We start from the raw sequence: 25,751 nt of genomic DNA on the forward strand, positions 1-25,751 counted from the left end.
CTTCAGGAAAAGTATTTCAGTCCCAGCACCAAACTGTGGACTTTCAATCAAAAGGAAACAGTCTCTATCTTCACTCTCTTTAGTCAGCAGAAATGTAGTTGGGGGAAAGGAAGGCTGTTAAAACAGAAAAAAACAAACCAAAAAAAACCCAGTCAATTATATTTTCCTTAAAATTGAAAAGCAGAAGGACACACCTTTAATCGTGGATTTCTGCAGGCTGCAAAACAGTCCAAAATATATACACAGCCAATGGCCCCTGATAGAATTCTATCAGGAAGGCAGCCCTGCAGCCCATTACAAGTTTAATTAGCTGGGCATGTTCCAGAAAATGGGAAACTAAGATGAAGACACCTTGATGAGCATCTCCAGGGTTTCAGTCACTCACCAGGGTTCTCTCTGGTCTCAGTATCTTTTTCCACCTAAGAAGAGAAGGCTACTCTTTGGAAGTAAGGAAACCTGTTCCTCTCTAGTGACTGGGCCACACCAGCACTAGGCTCCTTAAGAATAATAAAAAATATGATGAGACAATGGGGAAAAGAACAAGATCACTCAGCTACATGCCCAACAACACTGCTTCTGGATGACAGAAAAATCCGCATGGCAGTGAATCACAATGTCTTGGAACATGAACTTTGGGGTCCAGCATACCTGAATGAAAAACTTGGTTTTCCACATTCTAGCTGTTTGATCTTGGGCAGATTACTTAGCATCTCTGAGTCTCAGTAACATAATATTGGAAGTAAGAGACAAGTGAGTGCTTCATATATGTGAGATTTTGTGCTAAGCACTTTTCATTTATTGCCTCATTTAGTATTCTCCATAACCCTATGAAGTAATCCTTAATCACAAATCTTCAAATTATAAACAAGTCTGATGATTCAAGGTAGACTAAGCAAAAATAAAGTAAAATATTAAAATTAAAATTAAACATAAAAGTAAAAATAATGTTAGATCTACTGCCTGCTCCCTTCTCCTCCTCTGACTTTTTGTGCCTTGGATGAGATTCAGTCTCCTGTTCCTTAGACACGTTCCTTCATATGATAAGGAAGATGGACAAACAAGGCTGCAAGAGTAGTGCCTATGACTCCAGCAGAGAAGCCCCAAGGAAGAGCATTGGTTGGTCTTTCTTGGGTCACATGTCCAGCATCACACCAGTTACCACATGCAGGGGTTTGCACTTTCTTGGCAGGCTTGTCCTGAGTCACTTACAAAACCCTAATTTCCAGGAAGTGGAGTCCTTTGATTGATAGATCCAAAATAATAGAACTGATTAGTGAAAGAGACACATACAAAAATCCAATAACTACCACAGGAGGTATATTTATTTAAGTATTTTATAGATAAGAAAACTAAAGTTTAAAGCAATTCAGTAACTTATGGAAAGTCATCCATATAAGTGAGAGAGCAAAATTTGACTTGAGGCCTGATTATATTCACAGCCTTTTGGAAGGTCTAGCATTAATGTGTTGAATTCAGGACAACCTAAGAATAGTAAAGGTGTTCCAAACTCTTCTCACCAACTCTAGGAGTGAAACATATAAGGAGAATTTGAGTGGAATGAGAAATCTTATAAGGATTTGAAGAAGGATGTAGGATTGGCTGAGTGGAAAGGAGAGGGAGATGCTATTTTTCTTAATCAGTTTTCACAACAACAACAACAACAACAGCAACGAAACATGTTGTTCAGAGCTTTACTTCCAGTTGAAATGTTATGGAATTTAGGCTTAAAGACAAGTGAGTTGACGTTTCCTCCAGTTGAACTAACAGAAGGCTAAGAGCTAATGAGAAGCAGGTTTCAGTTCAGGCTCACCTGTCTCATCTAGAAAGTAAAAACACTAATGCCTGCTGTCCTACTTTCCAGAGTCTTGGGAGATTCAAACTGGTGAAGATATTTCAGTGTACTAAAAATCTAAAAACACGATTCAAATGGAGGATGGTATTATCATAATATGTGCTTCCTTCCATGCATGATATGTGCCATTGTTTACTAATACCATTTCTAAAATCAGAGAGAAAACTATTCTTCGTCACCATAGTAGTTTTATAACTTGGTAACAGAAGAGGCGAATTTTGAACTAACGAATTTACCTATTGATTTCTATTCTGTTCCATTATTTTTATTTTTATTATTTATTCTGCTGAGCAAATCTGTCTTAACTAGTCCTATAGAACAGAATTCTTATAGATTAAATGCTGCACCCAATGAAAGGCTTTGCTTTAATCAATATTAAATATATTTTTAAAAATATTTATTACTCTTCAATAAACAGGGACATCCTATTGGCCTTCTCCATGTGAGTTCTTAATTTGTATTCCTCGGCACCATTGAAGCTTTTTTAGTATTAGCTAAGCAGTCCTTTACACTTTTCCTTGTAAAAAATCTCTTTCTCCCAAACATCTCCAAACAACTTCAGAGCTCTCTCCCTATGTAATCCTAGACAAGCACAGGGCATTGATTTATACTGTGTCTTCATCCTCTGCCATGGAGAAACAAAACAAAATGCTACATCCTGTGAATAATCAACTTAGAAAACAAACCCAAAATGCAGCAGGATAAAGCAATGGAATTCTTGCTTCATCTTATTCATCTTGACAGTTGCAGGAATCCAGGTCTAATTGTGCTGCTATTTAAGCTGAAGGCAGAAGCTGGCACCAAAGAAAAGACATATTATTGTCAAAGCAACCCCCGCTGCCGCTGAAAGACTATTAAATTTAGAAGGGCACCAAGTTGTCTTTCTTTATCTTGGCAAATTATTGATTGATGGGGATTCCGAGTGATTTTGCTATATGTTGTATTACCATTGAATAAATAAATAACCCTCTCACAGCTACCACACCAGGACCCAATGTTTCCATTAATGTCCCCTTGAGTGCATGCTCCAGGTTGACCTTTGGTCTCAGGTGAGTGCTCCCTCTGGGCAGAGTCAATGGTTCTGTGGAGCTCAGAATGTAGGAAATGAAGGGGGAAAGTTGTCCTTTTCCTTTCACTCAGTTTCTTTTCTGGGCAGAAATTTGGGATAAAAAATAATAGAAGTATTCTAAGAAGGTGAGATAGAAAAATATAGGAAATAAAAACAAAAGAGTCTAAGCAGTAAATGAAAAAAGAGTTTGAAGAATACTGCTTAAGACCTATGAAGTAATGACCAACACACTAAAGCCAGAAATTATTAAAATCAAAAGCCAGAAATTATTAAAATAAAAGCTTCCAGGGAGATGGTCTTCAGGCAAGGAACAATGAGGTAAAAAATTGTCCCTTTTCATTAAAATTTAACTGAATTTTTTAACCATGCTATGTATTACTTTGATACATGTAATTCATAAAGATACTATAAAATATGGCTATAATTTAAATAATTGTATATAGAATGTGGATAAAGTTCATTAACAAAATAGATTTCTACTCATTTTCTAACTGGGACACTGTAATATTAGTTTGGTGCAAAAGTAATTCCAGTTTTTGCAATGGAAAGTAATGGTAAAAAAAACACAATTAGTTTATAATAAAATACTATATATTATTTTATAATAAAAGTATATTTTATAATATAATGTAATATAGTAATAAGGAGAGATCAATGTTTATTTTAGCAATAATAAGGGGAGGTCAATGTTTATTGCTCTATTTGTCCCATGGAAAAAATGAGATTCAAAAATATTACGCATTCTCCCAAGATCACTCAGAAGTCAGGAGCTTGGGAATAGGGACAGAATGCAGGTCCTTGACTCTGATGGTATTGTTTTTTCCATCATTTCTTCACCAGATAAAAGGACTGTTCTCAAGGTAACACTCACAGGAGCTAAACAATTTTAAGGAAAGTGACAGAAATGAAGAAAACTGGCAGAAAGAGCCATCTTACCCAGAGAGATACTGACCTATGATTTGGAATAGTTTGAAAATACAATCTGATTCAAAATAATTTAAAATAATGTGTAAATATGCCATTGAGTCATACAGGTTAAGAGACATTAGATTTCAGTGCGACACAGCCCTAACCCTGTATGGGTGACAAATGTGCCATTCCATTCATCATCTCTAACAGAAAGAGAACATTGGAACTAGTGAACCATTGTTAGATGGTTAGGTAGTGAACCAGAGTTAGATGCATTGTGGTGATGGTGAGATTTAGGGAGCAACAGAGGCAACAAATATATATGCCTCTGTAAAGCGAGGTCAGAGGTAAGGAGTAAGAAGAATGCAGGCTGGTTCATAACTTGTGCAGATAAATAGCAGGGACAGACCCTAGCAGTCACAACCATACTCCTATCATTCATCTCAGCTCTTTTACTGGAGAAAACGAGGCATCTATTCCATTCAGGGCTTCCCTGATTGTCTTGGTTTCTGTGAAGTGTAAAGCAGGTTGCAAGGAGCTGTCTGCAGTGATGCGTGAAAGCTGTTTTCTTGGAGATTAATTCAGAATGTGTTTGTGCATTAGTCTCTGTCTCTGTGTGTGTGTGTGTGTGTGTGTGTAAATTAGCCTTTTACGGAAAAAGTCAAGGTTTAAGAATTTTGTGCTGTGTGTCTGACCCCTACCTTCCCTCTGTGCATCTCTGCACCAGTCCTGTCGTGGATTTACACAATTCTATGCATGTTATACTTAATTTTCTTTATGATGGCTTCTGATGAAAACATGATATAGAAGTAGAGGGTGACCTTGAATATGCCAAAGTTTGCCACCCTATTGTTTGATACAGTGAAAAGAAAGGAAGGTAGGGAGCTCTCCTGGAGCTAAGATTACACAGGAGAAATAAGAAAAAAGCTATTATCTTTATTATCGATATAGCACACGGACACACACAAACATATCACATTCCATGTTTGAGTCTCTACTCCCAAGAGAAGTTGTCTGACTCTCCTTTCCTGTGGAGGACTCAGTTAATCACCAGCCTATCAACCCACATCTGATATCCATAATCCATGGTTCTAAATCATAAGAGGGCTGTGAGTGTGTGTGTGCATGTGTGTGTGTGTGCATGCATGCATGCCTGTTTAAAGTAGCATTCCCCTATAAAAGAAATCACCACCCCTTTGTATTCTGGTAACTAGTGTCATTGCTATTCACTTGGAACCAACACTAAAAACTAAAGAAGGCCAGGGAAAAGTTCAGTAGTTTTCAGGGAAAATGTCAGAGGTAATGAATAAAACAAGCAGCTGTGCACTTTTCATCAAGAATCTATCTGGAAGAAGGAAACACCACAATTATTCCACACAGACAGCCCCTTCCAGACTAGCAGCACTTTTCTCCCTTCTCTAGGGATGATGTGGAAGACAGAGCTATGCAAAAGCAGTCTGAGATGCACCACGTGGGGTGGTGAGAGATGGAGGAGTGGACAGAGAGCATGGGCCGAAAAGAAAGAGAGGCAGTTAGAGAGTACGCAGAGAGACAGACACCGACTGCACTGTGCTGTAGACAAAGACAAACGCAGACCCAAGCCCAGGAATGCACGGAGCCCAAGTTAGGACAGCTTTAGCTCTCTCAGTCATCTTTGTAACACCTTCCTGGTTTTGGCAATATCCACAGTCCCTCAAGTATTATTATTGTCTTATAACATTTTCTTTAAATCAAATCCTTTAAAATATTTTATGTGTTGTATTATAACCACCTATGAAAAGCCAGTATCACTTTTACATTTCAAAAGATCAACATAACAACATTACAAATTGTATCATTGGTTTCTAAGTGTTGCTGCCCATGGGGGATGGTGAGATCTGAGCTTGAAGTTTCTTCTTTATGCTGAAAAGAAGAAAGAAAAGAAAGGGGGTTGCTGGGTGCAGTGGCTCACGCCTGTAATCCCAGAACTTTGGGAGGCCAAGGTGGGCGGATTGCCTGAGTTCGGGAGCTCGAGAACACCTTGGGCAATATGGTGAAGCTCCATCTCTACATAAACAATTAGCCAGGTGTCATAGCTCATGCCTATAATCCCAACTACTCGGGAGGCTGAAGCAGGAGAATCACTTAGGCCCTGGAGGCGGAGGTTGCAGTGAGCTGAGATGGTGCTCACTGAGCAACAGAGCAAGACTGTCTCAAAAAAATAAAAGTGGGGGCAGGGGTAAGATAAAGGGAAGAAAAAATAAAAGTTTAGCAAGTGTTACAAGAGCATTAAAGAAGGATAACAAAAATGAGATTCACTTTGATCTAAAAAATAGGAATTTTAAAAGTAGCAATAATCAAAGTCAGTCAAAACTTTTGTGTGTGTGTGTGTGTGTGTGTGTGTGTGTGTGTGTGTGTGTGATATAGTGCTGTGTTACATGGTGGTGATGTTGTGGCTCTGTTCCACCTAAAACGACTTTAAACTCCACCTTAAATCGTCTGCAAGATGCTTGCAAAAAACTCTGAAAATCACCTATGCAGTAGTTAAGCGCATAGATGGTCCCCGAACATAAAGCCGAACTTAATATTGGCTCATTCATTCCGTAAACATGTGTTAAGCATCTGCTGTGTCTTGTCAGGTACTGTTAAAGGTGCTAGGGATATAATTGTAAAAGAATAAAAGAAACTTCCTCCATGGGTCCTTTTATATCTTGATAAAATATATCTTTAAAAATTACCACTTTAACAATTTTAAGTGTATAATTTAGTAGCATTAAATGAACTATTTTGTGTAACCACAACTATGATTTATTTCCAGAATGTTATCATCATCCTAAGCAGAAACTCTGAATCCATTAAACAATTCCCCTTCCTCTCCCATCTTCTCTTAACCTCTATTCTACTTTCAGTCTCTATGAATTTGCCTATTTTAGGTACCTCATATAAGTGGAATTATATGATATTTGTCCTTCTGTGTCTGATTTATTTAGCATTTTTTTAAGTCGTATCCATGTTGTCACATGTGTCAGCGTTTTGTCTCTTTATGGTTGAATGATATTATATTGTATGTGTATAGCATACTTTGTTTATTCATTCATCTGCTGATGGACAACGAGTTCTTTCCACCTTTTGGCTATTTTGCATAATGCTACTATGATCATTGGCATACATGCTTCTGCTTGAATCTATGTTTTTCATTGATTTGGGGATATAACTACTTCTTTCATGGATCTTACAGTTTAACAGGAAATACAATCAGGTAAATGGCAATTTGTGAATACTCTGCTACCAAGACACATACTCCATGGTATAGGAGCAGAAAATAGCCAGGAAACAAAACAAAACAAAAAAACCTGTGTGGAAGGAATTTTAGCAGGAAAAAAAGGAATGGCACAGGTGAGAATTCTAAACGAAGAAGATGTATAGCCCATTAGCAAACAAAGAGAAAATCAGGAATGTTTAGAATGAGTGGTAGCATAGGAAAAAATAAGATTATAAGGGAGGCAAAAACTGATTATACAGGGACTTACAGATCATATAAAATTTCACGTCTTCCAAATACCCACATCATCCATCGCTTCCAAACATTCAGTTTTATTAGGTCACATGTCTCATTCTTATAAATGCTTTTTCTGATCAACTATCTAAACCAATATGTGATCGCCATTTGTTTCTAGTCTTTATCTTGTTTCATTTCTCTCCATAGCTTTTGGAGTCCATAGTGTGTGTGGGTGTGGGTATATGTGGATGTGTGTGTGTTTTCTTCTCCCCCTTCAAATAAAAGCTCCATGAGGCAGGGACATCACTGCTGCACCCCAGGATCAAGAACAGCTGCACATAAGTCAGCTATAAATATTGATGACATTAATGAATGAATGAACCAATAAGTGACTAAGCTGGCCCTTTCATTTACTAGCTTTATGGTGTTGAGCAACTTATTACCTTTTCTAAATTCAAGTACCTCTTCTGTATAGTTTTGTGAATGAAGTAAATGCCATAGTACAGGGCCTGTAATATACCAAGTGCCCAGTATACATTAGTTCATAGAATTTAGAGAGGGGGAGACAAAAGAGGGAGGGGGATAGACAGAGAAAATAAAGCAAAACAAAGTTACCCATCCAGCATTTCCATTTTGGTGAGTGGTCCTCCCTCGTTTTAGACTCACCTGTCACAAACAACAGGAAGCCAAACAAAACAAAATCAACAAAAGCAAATTTTAGACTTTTGATTCTCCTTCCAGGAAAACAATAAAATCAAGAGAAGGAAGCCGATACTGAAAAAAATATATAATTTAGACTTATTTTATAGAATATCCATCAGTCTGGTTATGAATTTTGCTTTACCACGCTGATCTACCAACTTCTATACAGACTCGGTTATATGAGAGCATGGGTGTGTGTTTGTGCGTGCTCTGTAGTCAAAGACATATGTTCACTGAGACATGAAATATATATGATACATGTAGAACAACTATCGACAACATGGGCGAAGTGAGTTTTTTAAGCCATTCTCTGGATGCCTCACAGTTCTTTTGGAGAGTAGAATCATCTGGGAAATCAGAAAACTGAAAGGTATTTTTTATTCCCCAAACAAAACAAAACAAGACAAAATAAAACTTCACTCCTGACTCTTGGTGGTTGAAAGCAAATGTGTAGACAATGCTGATGCTTGTTCCTAATTTAATGAAAAATGAAAATCCATAATACAGCACTAGTCAACATGGAGCCCAAGTGTGAAAGCTAATCTCATCATGAGGTGTTAAAACACATGGAAAAGTGGGAATAATGGATAAGGCGTTTTAACTGTAAATTTCAGCTTGGCAGTGATAGGCGATAATGTTCACCCACAAGAAAAGGCTTTCATTTCATACCTGTTTTGTGGAGCTGGTGTTAATTCTCAGGGAGGTTGCAAAGACTGATGTATTTTGCCAACTTCATAACTGCTCTTGGATCTGAGGAGGAGAGGCTCAAGGCTCCTTAGAGTCATGTGTTGATTTTCTAATTTATTTATTCATAAATTATACGTTTCTGTTTATAATAAGAATTTGCAATGGCTTAAAGCATGCCTTTACTTCTATACCTGCCAGGGCTGTGTTTTATCATTATTCTGGCTTTGAGAAAAGAGAGCTGGTTCTGTTGGATTGCAGGGGGAGAAAAAAAAAAGGTCTGAATATGGGTGTGCTGAGGGGAAGGGGGAAAGGACTGTCAGTTAATACATCAAGATGGAAAATGGAAACCCATTTACTGAGTATTTTATTTATTTATATCCCATTTAAAACTTCCATTACAGTGCACAACACTTACACGTGTGCTATGATCACATGGGAATCTTGTTCAAAAAGCAGCTTCCTAGGCCCCAACTCCAGACCTCCTTTTTCAATGAGTCTTCTATCAAGTCCAGGAATCTAAATATTTAATAAGCAACTGAGGCAAGTTTGCTGGGTTAGAAAACATATTTTGAGAAATGACACAGTGATCACTCTCTCTGATTGATTTATTAATATTCTGTGCATGACTGGCTGATCAATTCCTTTTCCTCTCTTCCAGTGACCTGGCTCCCATTTCTACCCTCCTAAACCCATTTTTAGTTCATTCAGGGAAGTTAAACTGGTAACTAGTAGAAAAGTCTCCCTGTAAGACTACAGTCACCTTCCCTGGTTCTGCTAGTAATTAAGAGATAGTGGTAGAAGTAACAGACATAGACTTTGAGAAACATTACAATCTTGTTTAATCATCCCAATGATTTGAGAAGCTCCATATTACAACCTATTACAGACTCCCCTTAATGGTTGAAGGAGCTAATGTATAGAGAAGCGAAGGGAATGGGCCAGTGTTATAGACAGGAGTAGAAGAGGTAGGAAGAGTACAGTGTGTGGGTACTGTTACATATGGCGTTTCTTGAGAAATCAGTGATCATTAGGAAGCTGACTGTGTTAAATCACATGCCCTTGGGGAAAAAATAACAAAAGAAAAAAAAGTTAAGTCTTGTCACTACCGTCAAAATAGGAAAGCCATTTCAATCTAAAGCATGAAACAATCAAAGTGAAAACATAAGCGTCTGGTTTCTCTTTTATCCAGTCAAGTTACGTGGGAGGGGTGTGTATGTGTAAGAGACTACAAGAAAAGGAGACTAAAGACTTTTCCCTGCAGAGAACAAGCTGAGTTAGTGCCGATCAAAGGCTGACATCAAACATACGGCCTCAATAAATGAACCTGCTGTCTGTAAACTCTCATTAGCAAGCAGGAAAGATGATTATTAATTTCTCAGGTAACATATTAACTTTGCCTCATCCTGATTTCTAGGCCTCAGTCACTTTCTACCATGTCCTTTTGCTGCTTTTCAAAATCAATTTGCAATTTAATGGGGAGTGTGTGTGTGTGTGTTCATATAACAAAACTCCAGGAAAGGAGATCCATGTCTTCTCCACGAAAAGAACAAGTGGGGCGGGTGTTAATCAAAGGCTGATATCAAACATATGGCCTCAGTAATAAAAACTGCGCTCTGTAAACCCCTTTTCAAGAGGAGGAAGCTTCATTGTGAGTTTCTCAGGCCATGTGTGTTACCTCCATGTTGTTCTAATTTCTAAGCCTCAACATATTCTTTTCTTTACCATCTCAAATTCAATTTGCAATTTAACGTCATGGGGTCTATCAAATGGTGAGGTCTTCCATGTCTTCAGTCACATAGAAAAACAAAGAGCATTTTGTGCTGGAACCTTGCCCATACAACACAAATGACATTAAGTCATCAGAATGAAAGAAAATCACATTTCATAAATTTGAGTTTAATCTATATGTAAATTTAGCCAACATTCTTTAAAGAGTAATAATTCATAAGTATTGATGTTTACACTGCTTGGCAATTTTTTTTATTAGTTTAAGTAATGATCTAGATACAAACCACATTCTTTTATTTTACAAAAACAGGCGTTTGGTTGTCTGAAGAGATACAGAAGAGAGACCAATCACTTACTTTCAGACAGACAAAACCACTGAATCCTTTCCTGCGCCATCGAAGAGCTTTGATACCAAAGAGAAAGCTACCAATTTTTGCTAATTTATAATACATATTTACTCAGAAAAATTTAAGATTCCTCCTAATTCACACTTTTAGTAATTATTCTACTTTAAATAAATAAAAAATAACGAGAAACAATGAAAAATTGGGATTGTTCAGATAGTTATATTCCAAGAACCAAACAAAAAATATCTTTTTACTCATTGTATCTTAAGAGTCTAGCATATTGATTGTGATGGAGTGACCCTCGCCATCAATAGGTTTTGGATAAATATTGCCTTAGACAGAAGTCTCATGTTTAAAAGCACCTATCAGAGTAACACCAACTGCCATTACAAGTAATTTCCAATATTTCCCTAACATATTAGAAGCTTTTTTCCTCATTTGTGTGACAGCAGACTATCCTACCATCAGCAAGTCCATGCCCTCAATTCCTTTCATCTTATGGTTACGGCTCCCCCTAGTGCTCATTGTTCTCTGCTTCCATGAGCCAAAGGGGAAAAACAGGGTGGAAAGGACACCACCGCTTCTTAGAAGCCCTGGCCCAGAAGTGATAAACATCACTTCCTTTCATGTCCATTGCTGAGTGCTAGTCATGTGCTCACACCCCATACCCAGTGTGCTTTCTGGCTGGCCACCTGCTTCCAAGAAAAGTAACATCTTAAGGAGGACTGCACATTTTCATCAACAACCAAACCTGACACAACGAGAATCACAGGATCTTGTTTAATATAATCACTTTCAAGCCTAGCAGTGGATCAGCATCACCAGAACCTGGAGAGTTTATTCAGAAATATAGATTTCCTGTCCTCTGAACCAAGAGACTGTGATTTAATAGGTGTGGTAGAGTCCAAGATTATCCTGCCCAGAGTCACTGAATGCTAATTAATCATCTATCTCCAGTCTGAAACACCACCAAATCCACACTGAAATGCTCACTTTGCTCTGTAACTCGATGTCAACATCAAAATCCTGTGTTTGCCGTTCATGAATCTACATTTTAAAAAATTATCTGGAAAACAGTCATGGCTACACCAGCCTTTTTTGACTGTTTACTAAGTGCCACTAAGTGTCCCAAAGCCTTTATATGTGCTAGCTTACTTGGCTTAATTCCTTATGTCCCCCCTATTTTTGTATTTAAGCTTCAAGAAACCCAGTTGAAGTAGGTATCATCCCCATTTTCTAGAGAAAGATATAGAGGCACAGAGGCACCAAGTTGTACAAATTTATTCTAGAAAGTGTCAGAGCTGATTCAAACCGAAGCAAGCAAACTCTAGAGCTTTTGTCTTCCTCACTTCACTATAACCAGGTGATTCTGAGGGATGTTAAAGTCTGAGAACTATTGAGTCATGAGAGATATGCAAGTACTTCTGATACAAGTAGTGGTTAAAAAAAACTTGGAGAAACACTGAAATAAAATTTTTAAATGTTCTTCATTTTTGCTTTCAAACTCAGTATAGATATCTACTCTGAACTCTGTATCTGTGCATTCAAATACCTTTTCTACATGTCATAATTCAACTCTTTATGGCCTAGAACAAACTCTAACTCCCTGCTAATTTCTCTTCCTCCAGCACTCTACTTCAAAAAGGACATAACCTTTCCCACAGGTGAGCAGGTCTGAAAACCTGGAAATCCTCCTCACATGTCTCTTTCCTGCATCACCCGTTTTGCTGGCATCATGAGTGATTCCTGACACTCTCACCTGCTAAATCTGTCACTACTCCGCTCTTCTCTTCTGTAGTCCTTGCTATCACCATCTCCCCAGGGCTTTGGCAGCAGCCTGGCATCTTGTCTCCCACTTTTTGTCCCCAAGCCATTCTTCATATTGTGGAAAGAGTGATCTTTTCAAACCATGAGATGAAACCCCAGATCCTTAATATTTCCTAGAAAAGTCTGCATGTGCGGCTCTGATTACTACACGGGCCTTAGCTCAGGCCATGGTCCCCAGCCCCCATGCTCCAGGCATGTTGATCTTCCTTTAGTTCTAACTCTGTTTCTTTGTCTTCAGCTTTTCACATGGGTCCCTGTGCTTGGAATGCTCCCCTCAGAAGAGCATTGCATAAGTTACTTCAGGACTCTGAGCCTTAGTTGTCTCATCTATAAAATGGGTATAAAACTTTGGAACAGAATTGTTAAAATCACGAAATAAAATGTATATAGTCAATAAATTTTAGTTTTTCTGCATATGTTCAGGCCTTTTTTCATATCCTCCAATAATCTTCATATTAGAACATATAAAATGATGTTTCTTTTCACTCTTTTACTAGCAGCAATTTCATGAAATCTCAAGGTTAGATATGTCCCTTAAAGAATTTATCTTATTTCAGAAATTCAATAAAATAAAGTCATCACATATCTTGCTGGGGAGCTCTTTCCCTGCAGTTTTTAATTACTGTCTAGTTAACAATATCCTTTAGAATGTTGCATCTTTTACAAATGTAGGTGCTGGATGGCTATAATTTTCAAAATTACTACTTTGGTCTACAACCCATTTAATGAGTTAGTAAAAACAATTAATGGAATTTACATACTTACTTGGGCTCTGACAGGGAGGAAAAAAAGAGAAGATTCCAAATAAATGAGGAAGTAAAAGAGCATTAATTAGCATCTAATTTGTAATTGCAGAGTTCAGTGCTCAATACTTTAAAAATTAATTGAACTTTTATGTTGATGTATAAGGTGAAAGCATACCCAACTTCTTATTGAGATAAGATTAATATTATCCTCATAAAAAACTCTCAAGAATACTGATTATTGAAGGAACAAACATATATAACCAAGGGTTGTCAGCAGTATGAGCCGGCAAGGAGGAGGGATGGTACAGCATTAAATACATGCGAAAGATGGAAGGGCAGTGAGGTTCTGAATAAAATGTCCACAGAAATGAGGGTCCAACCAAACATACTGGTTATTGCATTATTACGTTAAGTCTAGGACTAATACAACTTTTGTTAGCATGTAAGTCATAATTTAAGAAAATAAATGAATATTTGAAATAGGGATTGAAAAGCCTTTGGCATGTAATGGGTAAATTCAGACAAGACATCTTAAAAATAATTGGATAATAAGTATTTAAATTCCACATTCTGGAGCATAGTGAATTCTTTTTGGGAGAGGTTGGAGTTTTATAATTCTCAGCTGCATGCACCATGTATAGTTTTAGCCAGTCGATACTGTAGTTTAGCACAAGGGGTATCATAGGCAGATGAAGTGACAAAAGGGAGGATTTTAAGCAGCAGGAGAGGGCCTCAGCTGTCATCTATGCAAACCCGTGTCCATTGCAGCTCTGCCTCTTGCTGTACAAATTTGGAAGGAAATTCAACCTTGCTCAGTCTCAGTTTCCTCATTCATAAATTAGAGATGTTATTACCTGACTTACAGTATGGCTGTGAGGTTTATCAAGGCAATTATGCAATGTGGCAGAAGCGGGATTCAAACTTCAGCAATTTGAATCCAGAATCCACACTTTTACTGGGGTTAAGCTAAACTCATCCTTATTCTGCTCCTGTGTGATTCTGATGCACAAAATGTGGCTTCAGCACATAGTGAGTGCTCAACTAATTGTAGTTATCAGCATACAAAATAAATATCTATTTGCATTTTTTAATATTTGGTCAAAGTCAGTTGAGATGGTAAATGACAGACTTTGGCCTAACAAAGCTTACATGGGGGCTAAAGTCAGCCTGGGGGCCAGGTGGGGAGCAGGTGAAGTTGTAGGGGAGGCAGGCATGGATTCCAGGTGGGGTAACGTACCTGGGCTGTGGGCTTTTGTCTGTTAGCTGCTGCATCTTTCACCAGCAATGAGCAGCCTTTCAAGCTAGCACTTGTATGGGGGGAGTTACTGCCTCTCAGCATTGCCAGACGTGTCCCGCCTCCTGCGGTGGAGGCAACTGTCCCTATCACATAAATCTTGAAAAGAAAGTATGTTTTAAAAACTTACTTTCCACGCCTGTAGTCCCAGCTACTCGGGAGGCTGAGGCAGGAGAACAATGTGAACCCGGGAGGTGGAGGTTGCAGTGAGCCGAGATCGCGCCACTGCACTCCAGCCTGGGCTACAGAGCCAGACTCCATCTCAAAAAAAACCAAAAAACAAAAAACAAAAAACTTACTTTCCTTTTGACGTAAGTGTGAACAAGCTTGTGCCTAAAAGTTTTCGTAAAAAAAAAAAAGTATATATAATTTTAAATGCATTAAAGAGATCACTACTGCAAAAATTCCTCTAATAAAACTTTTATAACACAATCTACTGATTATTATAAAATATGTAGGAACTCTTTGGGGGAAGAATAATTGAAAAGATCTGCCTACTCTAAAAAGTTGTTTCTTTTTGTCTATACAATAATCATTTCTCAGCACCTACTCTGTGCCAGGCTCAGAAGATGTAAGAATGACCGTGTCAGACCCTCTCACTGCCACAGAGAAGCCATCTATGGAGCAGACAGATGGGACTAGGGACAAGTAGGTGTCCTGAAATGTATTAGGTGATGAGGCTGAAGCCTGCACAGAAGATTTTAGGGCACTAGGGGCAAAATAGAAAAGATGAATGCTCAATTGTATTCAGATGAAGGAGAATCAGAAGCAATTTTACCTTAGAGTGATGATTCCCCGGAACTTTGAAGAGTATGTATTTTCTGGGGCAGAGGAAAGGAGCAGGATTTCAGGCTAAAGACACTACACAGGGCAGCAGGTCATAAAATAACCTGGAAGTTCCTTATCCATTCTAACCCTCAGTTCCCAACTTAGCAAATGAGAAAATAGAGCACAGTGGCCAAGAATTAGTTCTATTGCTCATGTCTGATAGAAAGGCTCTACCACCTACTAGCTGGGTGAGCTTGCACAAATTAATCCGCTAAGCTTCAATGTCTACATCCGTATTTACAAATCCCAAAGGCTTTTCCTTCCTATCTTTCTCTTTCCAATCTTTGCCCTTCCCTTCCTCTGGAGATTGGCGGCATGTGGACTAAGGAAATCAAGGGAATTGCAGAGGCAATAATGTCAAGGTGGGGTCTTGAGAAGGCTGAAGAAGTGAACAGATGAATAATCAGGGTCCTCAGAATGAACAGGCAAAAATAGTGTGCCCAGGAGCCAAGGTCAATTGGAATTACAGCATAGCTGGAAATGTGTTGAGGGTGGAGGGGGTCGGGGGGAGGGAGGGGGGAAGGGAGGGAGGGGGAGAGAGAGAGAGTAAAAAGTATAGGTTGTGAGCAAACATTGGCAAATGAACAATTGACAATTCTACATCAAGGAGATACATGACATGTTTGTAATCTTCTTGTAACTTCTTTATAAGTTTAAATTTATTTCAGAATGACATTTGAGGAATATGGATAAAGAGTATTCCTTCAAGTTTTCCACAAGTATAAAATTATTTTACATAATTTTTAAAAATCACACCTTGTCCCGGCAGTACCTTCATTCCTGTTCAAATTCCTTCTACAGCACTATATAATGTTTTAATTTCTCTTTAAGTTTCTGTTTTCTCCCACCAGAATATAAGCTTTTGAGGCTGGGGATATTTTTTTCAATTTTCTTGGCAGCCATGCTGTATACCCTGCAATTTGAACAAAGCTTTGCAATAACCGGCATTTACAAAAGGCTTCTAATGAATGAATGATTGAATGGATAAATGGATAAATAAGTCTATGATAGGGTGATAATTAGGAGCTGAGCATATGTGTACACTATTTACATATGTGACACACTTAGCATTATGTTAAATGCTCAATAAATGTTTTGTGATAAATAATATAAATTGATATCTATGGCTATAGTTTCTGTTGGGCAGTAGTAAGAGATTAGGCTGAGGTCAGGCCACAAGAAGAAAGAACTCATGGGTCATAACAAGAAACTTACACTTTATTCCATAACCAGTGGGAAGTGACTTAGCCAGATTTATTTCCATAAGTTTCCCCAAACTGTGTCCCTCAAAATGTATATGTTGGAATCCTGCTCCCAGTATCTCAGAATATGGCCTTATTTGGAGATAGGGTTTTTACAGAGGTATCTAGTTAAAAGAGGGGGCCCTAAGCCAACATGACTGGTCTCTTTATAAAGACGGGATATTGGGAGACAGGCTCACATGGAGGGAGAATACCATGTGAGTAGGAAGACAGCCATCTGTAGGCCAAGGAGACAGGCCTGGAACAGATTCTTCGCTCACAGCCCTCAGAAAGAACGACGTCACCAAAACCTTTATTTCAGACTCTTGCCTCCAAAACTGTCGGATTACATGTTTCTGTGATTAAGCTACTCACTTCTTGGCACTTTCTCATGGTAGCCCTAGGAAAGTAATACAATCCCTCTGCCAGTCATTTGGCAATAAGAGGAGGGATGATTAAAGCAGGGCAAGTCACTTAACCCTCCTGATCTCTCGTTTTCTCATGTGTAAAATGGAGATAATATCCATTCAGCATATCTCATGATCACACATGAAAGGGAAAATGTCAAAATGTATAAGGTAGAATGGTGATAAACATAAAGGAATATGAAAATTAAGGCACAATAAGGTAAATACATAGGAGTTCTTTTAGATTTAGGAAAGTTTCTTTGAATATTCATCACAAGTAAGCCTTTCTGATCCAAAGGATAATGTTGTCAAATAACAAATTCTCACCCTGTTTCTAAAGAGAATTTCCCTTCTGGGTGTCATTTCCAGTTGTTAATGGACCCATTGAGGGAGTGTGATATGAGCAAAGAATGATAGCTCCATGGTCAGAATGGCGTTTGTCTTCCACAGAAACAATGAAATGAAAAAAAAAAAAAAGTTCTATCTTGGAAAATAACTGGCAGTGTAAGTGGGGATTGGTCATCTTACAGAAACTGTGAACACAAATGATTGAAAGGTCAATGGATAAAAGAAACTGCCCAGGAGATGGTTTGCTGGAGAATACCCTACTGGTAACAGCCCTAGACCCAGTGAACTTTGCTGTTCGTGGAAATGAATGAACATGGCACTTACAGCCTAAGGTAGCTCTAACAGACTAGTGCTTTAATCTCCATTTTTAAAATTAAAGTAATGGATAACTGCCCCATTCCCAAATCTATTAACACCTTACAATTAAGTCTTTAATGGAGGTTCAATAGCCAAATAATTTGTCTTTAAGGAAAATAAATTGTTGACAGTTCCCTTTAGGTTGTATGTTGTTAGCTTTCACCTAAATTACCACCTTGCATAAAGGGTAGGTCAGTTGGAAGTTTTTAAAGGGGTTGTGCTTTACCAAGTTGTTCTGAGTCAAAGAAAAAAAAATCATGGAATACTACTTTGTCTTGTTATTGTTGTAGTTGACTATTTTTAGTGAAAACACTGTAAGGCAGAAATAATCGTAATGTCCAACTCACAGGCTACCTACGTGGAATAAGGGTATGCACAAGCAATTCTTAGCACGGTGCTCCGCACAGCATAAGTGCTCAAAAAGTAATAGTCAATAATAACAATGATAAATGGAACACAAAGATTTATTCAACAGATATTTTATTAACATCTAAAGTTTGGAAGGCACGATGATTAGCGTGGTCAGAAAGAATAAATCTCTGCCTTCGAAAAGCATGCACTAGTTTCCTGATTTTAGGAAGCAGGGTTTAGAAGTTCATACTTGTCCGTATTCAAGCGCTTGCTTACTAACCCAACGTATGCTGTCTTTTTTCTTATGCGCATTTCAGTGGTCCAGTCATTTGTAATTAAAATAGCCCAGACTAACAAAAGGCATACGCTGGCCTTACTACCAAGGGGATCAGCAGCAGCAAGACAGATGGCATTGAATTGGAGAAAGGTCAGAAAATGCATTCTGGAGGAGGTGGCATTCAAAGGAGGCAGGGCTTTCATAAACAGATTATCAATGAAGAAATGGTCTAGGCAGAATAAGCAGCATGGAGGAAGCCATGAGACTGACCTATGCCTCCCACAGATGTTTGTATGACTGACTGTCATCTTACTGGTGTCAGCTGGGATTTCATCTCCCCAAGATAGCCTTCTTTGACCATCCTAATATCCTGAGTTACACTCCACCATATTTTTTGATCTACAGACTTCATAGCACTAACATCCTCTGAAATTCTCTGTCAATATGTTTATGATCTGTTTCTACCTTGGTATATGAGCTACATGAGAACACTGCCTTTGTCATCTCGCTCCCTCTCAATCCCCACTGCTCACAAAGTCCACAGCAAACATTTGTTGAAAAGAAGAGGTGGCTAGGTGAAGAAAGGCAGAAAATAAAGCTAGAGTCAGGAGTCAGAGGCTTTATTAACCCAAAATATACTTTCTTTGTATACCAAAAACACAATCCATAAAAGAAATAATTGATAAGCTGGAGTATATTACCATTAAATATTTCTACTCTTCAAAAGACTATTCAAGAGAATGAGAAGATGGGCTACTGTCTAAAAGAAAATATTTGCAAAATACACACAGTGAAGGACTACTACCAAAATATGTAGAATGCTTAAAACTCAAAAACAATGAAATGAACAACCTGATTAAAAAATGAGCAAAAGACCTAAATAGTTACTTCACCAAAGGAGACACACACATGGCAAGTAAGCGTATGAAAAGATGCTCCACATCATGTGTCATTAGGGAAATTTAAATTAAAACAATAACAAGATACCATTACTTACCTACTAGAATGGCCCAAATACAGGACACTAACAACACCAAATGGTGACAAAGATGTCAAGCAACAGGACCTCTCACTCCTTGTTAGTGGGAAGCAAAATGGTACAGTCACTTTAAAAAAAGAGATTGACAGTTTCTTACAAAACTAAACATACTCTTACCATATAGCCTAGCAGTCTTGCCCTTGATATTTTCCCAAACGAGTTAAAAACTTATGTCAACCCAAAAATCTGCACACAGGTGTGTATAGCAGCTTTATTCATAATTGCCAAAACTTGTAAGTAGCCAAGATATCTTTCAGTAGGTGTGTAACTGAGTACCCTCATTTTTCTAAAAGAATGAAAATGAGTTATTTTTTAAATTATGTTTTCTTTTTTTCTCTTTCCTCCTTTTCCTCACTTCCTACTTAACTCTTTAGAAATTCAATTGTAACCTTTATCTTCCCTTGACCAGACATTAGTTATAGGGTGAGCTTATCTATTTGCTTACTTAGAAGCTCCAGAGCTGGAACTCTCTCCCACCAGAACATTGCCCCAAGAGACAACAGTCAATGTACAACCTAAAGTATGGTCTCTATGAAACTCCCACCTAGAGGGTATCTCAAGACAACAGCCACCTTACAACGCTGTTCTACCCACGAAGGCTCCAGCTTGACCACCCAGTAGATAAGTCATGCAGACCCCCACTCACTTGCACCTTTTCTGCATGCTGTCCGTGCCTCGTTTCCTTTTAAAAGGCCCTGCTTTCTGCCCCAAAGTGGAAGCGGTACCCTAGCTTTAGTATAAAAAATCATTTTCTTCATCTTAGACCTTGCTCTTGTTAATTGGACTCTGTAAGCAGTGAGCAACCGAACATGTGATTTGGTTACATGTGCCGTGAACAATAAATGATTGTACATCCAGACAATGGAATACTGTTTATGGCTATGAGGAAATGAGCAATCAAGCCATGAAAAAACATGGAGGAACGTTAAATGCATATTAGTACTAAGTGAAAGAAGCCAATCTAAAAATGCTACATACTGTATGATTTCAACTATATGATATTTGGAAAAAGTCAAAACTATGGACACTGTTAAAAGATATATGGTTGTCAGGGGACAGTGGGAAAGGAGTGATGAATAGGTGTAACATGAAAGATTTTCAGGGAGTGTTAACAGTCAAACTCTGTAAAATATTTGAGGGAAATTTTTCTTAGCCAAATATGAGTGACCACGGCCCGTGACACAGCCCTCCGGAGGTCCTGAAAACTTGTGCCCAAGGTAGCCGAGGTACAGCTTGGTTTTATACATTTTAGGGAGGCGTGAGACATCAATCAAATACAGCTAAGAAATACTTTGGTTTAGGTTGAGCAAGGTAGAACAACTCAAAGGTGGAGTTTGGGGGGGTGGTGCTTCCAGGCTATAGGTAAATTTAAACATTTTCTGACTGACAATTCGTTGAGTTTGTCTAAAGACCTGGGATCAATATATAAAGGAAATGTTCAGGTTAAGATAGAAGATTGTGGAGACCAAGGCTTTTTTGAAATCTTATAGTAGCTGCCCTGAAAGACAATAGATGACAAATGTTTCTAATTTTCAGATCTTTAAAAGATGCTAGACTCTTACTTAATCTCTCCAGGATTGAGAAGGCCTGGAAGAAAAAGATCTAGCTATGTTAATGGAGATTCTTTACAGATGCACATTTTTCCCCACAAAGGACAACTTTGCAGCACTGTTTCAAAATACGGCAAAGAAACATGTTTTGGGGGTAAAATATTTCGATTTTCTTCCTTGTCTCGTTTGTAATGTTATGCCAGGGTCAGGTTGGAACATAAGTCATAACATAGGGTTAGAGAAAACCCATCTGATGATGATTTATGATTTGTAGGGCATGACTCCCCAGGCCCCTTGGATAGGAGTTTGGGCAAGATGAAACAATCAGAGCTTAGTTAGTCCTCAGGAGGGAAACTTTTCTGTATGACAGTGGGTATATACGTGATATGTTTTGGCTCTGCGTTCCCACCTAAATCTCATCTTGAATTGTAATTCAAGTGTCCCCATGTGTCAAGGGAGGAACGTAATGCGGGGTGACTGGATTGTGGGGGAGGTTTCCCCCATGCTGTTCTCGTGATAGTGAATGAGTCTCAGGAGTGCTGATGGTTTTATAGTGTGGCACTTCCTTCTTTCACTCTCTCCTGCCACCTTGTGAAGACGGTGCCTGCTTCCCCTTTGCTTTGTGCCATGATTGTAAGTTTTCCAAGGCCTCCCCAACCATGTGGAACTGAGTCAGTTAAACTCCTTTCCTTTATAAATTACCCAGTCTCGGGTATGTCTTTATAGCAGTGCAAGAATTGACTGATATGTCATTATATATTTTTCAAAACTCATAGAAGGTACAATACCAAGAGTGAACTCTAGTATAACTATGGATGATGGTTGATAATCATGTGTCAATGTAGGTTCACTAATTGTAACAAATGTGGCACTCTGATGAGGATGTGGATAGTGAAGGAGGCTGAGACTGGGCATACAGGGTTTATAAAACCTCTATACTTTCTGCTCAATTTTTCTGTGAACCCAAAACTTCTGTAAAACATAATGCCTATTTAAAAAGGAAAACACAGAACACCACCACCTTAGAGGCTTCAGGACCGAGACTTGATTCAGAGAATAATAAGGATCTGGGGGTTTTGAGAAGGGGAGTATAATTTTCAAGCCCAGAAAAGACATAGCTTTGGGGAGATTTGAGCGTATGCAAGAGGCTGACTGTAGGCCTGGACAGAGGGTGGTGAGAACAGTAAGGTCATTGCAAGCATCTAAACATGGAGATCAAGTTTATCTAATTTAGTGAATGTTCTACGGGAGCCTAAGTCTTTCCTTCTACATGATGTCCATACCAAAGATAACACTGACGGATTTTTTTTTTTTTTCCTCTCGGGACTAGCTGCTCTGTAAAGACTCTTTCTTATTTTTTCAAATACAATTTTTAAAACTAGAAACTACTGTCTTCTGCATGAATCTACAATGGCTATTTTCCCCCAGGTAACAGCCTTGTGAAAAGATCTTGTTGATGGTTGCTTGATCAGACAATGAAAGCATAGCAACTTTCAAAGTTTTACAACAAACTGAAGTTTTCCACATGCTTGCCTACTCCAGGCTTCAAAGTGCCCTGGGCCAGATCTTGGCAGCCTTATCTCCTCTTACACAGATTCATTTCTATTCCAAGTTCTGCTGCGATCATGTTATTCAGTTTTTTGTTTTACATGCTTTTATAATTAGTAAAATTATACCACTGTGTGTATTTCTGTACATTTTTATCCTTTCAAGGTTTTCACGATTTAGCTAACTTGATATGTATTGTATTATCATATTTATTTTTCCCTATTATTATTTTTAATTTTATGAATACATCACAATGTACTTTTTTTTTCTGTTGAGGATCATTTAAGATGTTTTCAAGTTTTTTCCCCAATCCTATACAATGATATCATGGACGTTCAAGTTTTCATCCTCTTTTGCACACATGTGAAAATTCCTTCAAGGTACATACCTAGTAGTAGCTTGCTATGTCAAAAGGTATGTAAATAATACAATTTATTAAATATTGTCAATTGTCCTCCAAAGAGAGCATCCCTGACTCAAACACTGTGTGAAATTTACAAATTTGCTATGTCCTTGCCCAGCCCTTAGGAGTCATTTAGCTTTAGATTCCTGTAAGTACTACACTTATGGAATGATGTCTTCCTAAGGTTTTAATTTACACTATCTCAGATTGAGCAGGCTGTCATGTATTTATTGGCTTTTAACTGTTGTAAATGGCATTTCCATACATTTGGCCCATTTTTTTCACCAGATTGTTTATCTCTTTCATTTTGATTTGTAGACATTCTCTGTAAATTCTGGATACTTATCTTTTGTCAGTATTATGCATTGCAAACATCTCCTCAAAGTCTGTTCCTTGTCTTTTTACCTTATGATATATTTGGATGAACAGATGTTTCTCCATTTAATGAATTCAAACTTATCTACTTTTTCCTTTATGGTTTGTCCTTTCCTGTGTCATTTAAAAAAGAAAATTCTTCTAAACCTAGGCTTGTAAATATAATGTCTTACCTTGTATTCTAAAGGTTTAAAAGTTTCACTTTGAACAGTGGGTCTTTTGTGCATCAGAATTTAATTTTGTGTCAATCTTTTCCTCTTCTTGTGGACCTTTCACTCAAGTATCCTCTTTCATTGCCTTACTCAATCTTGACTTGTTATAAGAAATCTTGATTCCCACTTCCTTTATGAATCCATCACTTAACACTCAAGTTCTTGCTGACTTCTTCCTCCTTAGACTGCTAAAGTATCTGTTGCTGAATTTGTAATTATTTTTTATCTGAATAATGAGAATGTACATAGATCCCTTCAGTGGCCAAACAGATAACTTTCATGAGGGAAACAGGTCAGAATGGACATAATGAATTGTGAATGGTGGAATGGGGTGAACAACAGATACACAAGACCTCCCTAAAGGTGAGGCTGCTCCCCAGACCTGGCCAATTACTGCCGGAGGAACCATGGACCCAGATTTGCCAGATCTTTTTGTTTTTAAACCAAAACCAGGAATTTACATTTTAAAATAAAATCCACTAATTTCTAAAGTTGGCAACAATTTGAAATGGTAATAGGAATAACATGAAGATCTAAGATGTATAGTCTAACACAGTGTTTACTGACTTTTTTTTTTTTTTCCATTATTACCTCCCTAAGAAACCTTAAACATCTTTTTATCCCAATCATTTACCCTTGGAATTAAATATTAAAAAATAAGATCGTATCAGGAAGGGTTGAAATTTGGAGAGAGAGCCACAGATCATTGTACCAACTAACAATTTGTTGCCCCTCCCCGAGAACCAATTCTTGCCTTATTGAGAATGTATGGCCTAATGGTTTCTAGTTATTACATAATACGTAATCATCATTTTTCTTCATAATTAAGGCATGAGCTCTTTGGAAGAGGTCTCTCACTCTAATCCACATAGAGCCAATCACAGAGCCGAGATTATGATGCATGCTCAAAAATTGTGGAACAACAGGGAAGTTCATAATCACACTCAGATTCTGGAAAAATAATTTAGAGGAAATTCTACAATGTGATCAATCCGATCTACAATGTGATCGTTTATCATTCTAGTCAAACCCCCACTTTAAGAAAATGGCAAACAGATGAAACTTCTCCTGCAGTCAAGGCTGTACCACTGCTCTTGGGGTTGGGATGTAGTCCCCTCCAAGAGCTTTCTGAGATATCACTAACCACAATGCCAGAGAAAGCAGTGTCACAGTCCCCAAAGAAGGAATAAAGAAGTGGGAGAAGTAGAGAAGGCCTCTGAGCCCACTCCTTTCTAGGAGAATCCAGACTCCTTTTGAGTATGCTCAAGGTATGGCCGTTGCAGTTTTAGCTCAGCCGCATTTCTTAAGCTTCAGTTTCTTCACCGAGTCCAGTATACATATAGGCCATGGAATGGGTCAAAGGCTAATTTCTTGGGTCCAATCAATCCTAGAACACGGATCAGAACACTAGATTCAAGTTTTGTGTGTCCCCAGGAGCCTGGGACAAAACAGCCTCTCTGATCTTCAGTTTTCTTGTATGCAAAGTAAGATAGCCATAAGATCAATCCCAAGCTCAGTGTTTGCAGAGATCAGTGGCATACAGTTGCTGAAAGCACAGATTCGGAGCCCATCAGACATGTATTTGACTTTAAAACATGTAACGTAGTAGCTGGATGACCTAAAAAATGTTATATAAACCCTCTTGGCATTAATTTTGACAAATGTAAAATGTTGATAATTTTTATTCACTTGTTTGCTCTGAAGATCAAATGAGATTACAGGGAACAACTTTGTCATATGATTAACTGAGTTAGTTACAAGAAAACTTACTATATTATAAAAGACCAAAGATATATTATTATTCATTATCATTATTACAGGCTGTTTTGTTCTGCTGTCTTGAGCTCTATCAGCATCCAAAACCAGTGAAATATTCTTTACCTCTGCCATGCAAATTTCCGGGTTCCCATGAGAGGAAAATTTCAGCAGAATCTCCTTTTTCAATAAAATGTGTAAAATTTCTCTCTTTGAAGGTTCTAATTCCAACCCTGCCTTCTACATCGTTCTCCTGGGCAAGGAGCCAAGGAGGTTGCAAGTGAGCGTGACAAAAATATATCCACTGAAAGGCCACAAATATAACACCACAATGCTACTCTAAGAGCCTATACACAATAACAAAGACTTCCAAAACTTCCAAAGAAGAGTTCCTGAGTGTGTGTGTCTCCTCTTATGTTTT

Source organism: Pongo pygmaeus, chromosome 8 (genome assembly GCF_028885625.2).
Source record: "Pongo pygmaeus isolate AG05252 chromosome 8, NHGRI_mPonPyg2-v2.0_pri, whole genome shotgun sequence".
In the NCBI taxonomy this organism is placed as follows: Eukaryota; Metazoa; Chordata; class Mammalia; order Primates; family Hominidae; genus Pongo; species Pongo pygmaeus.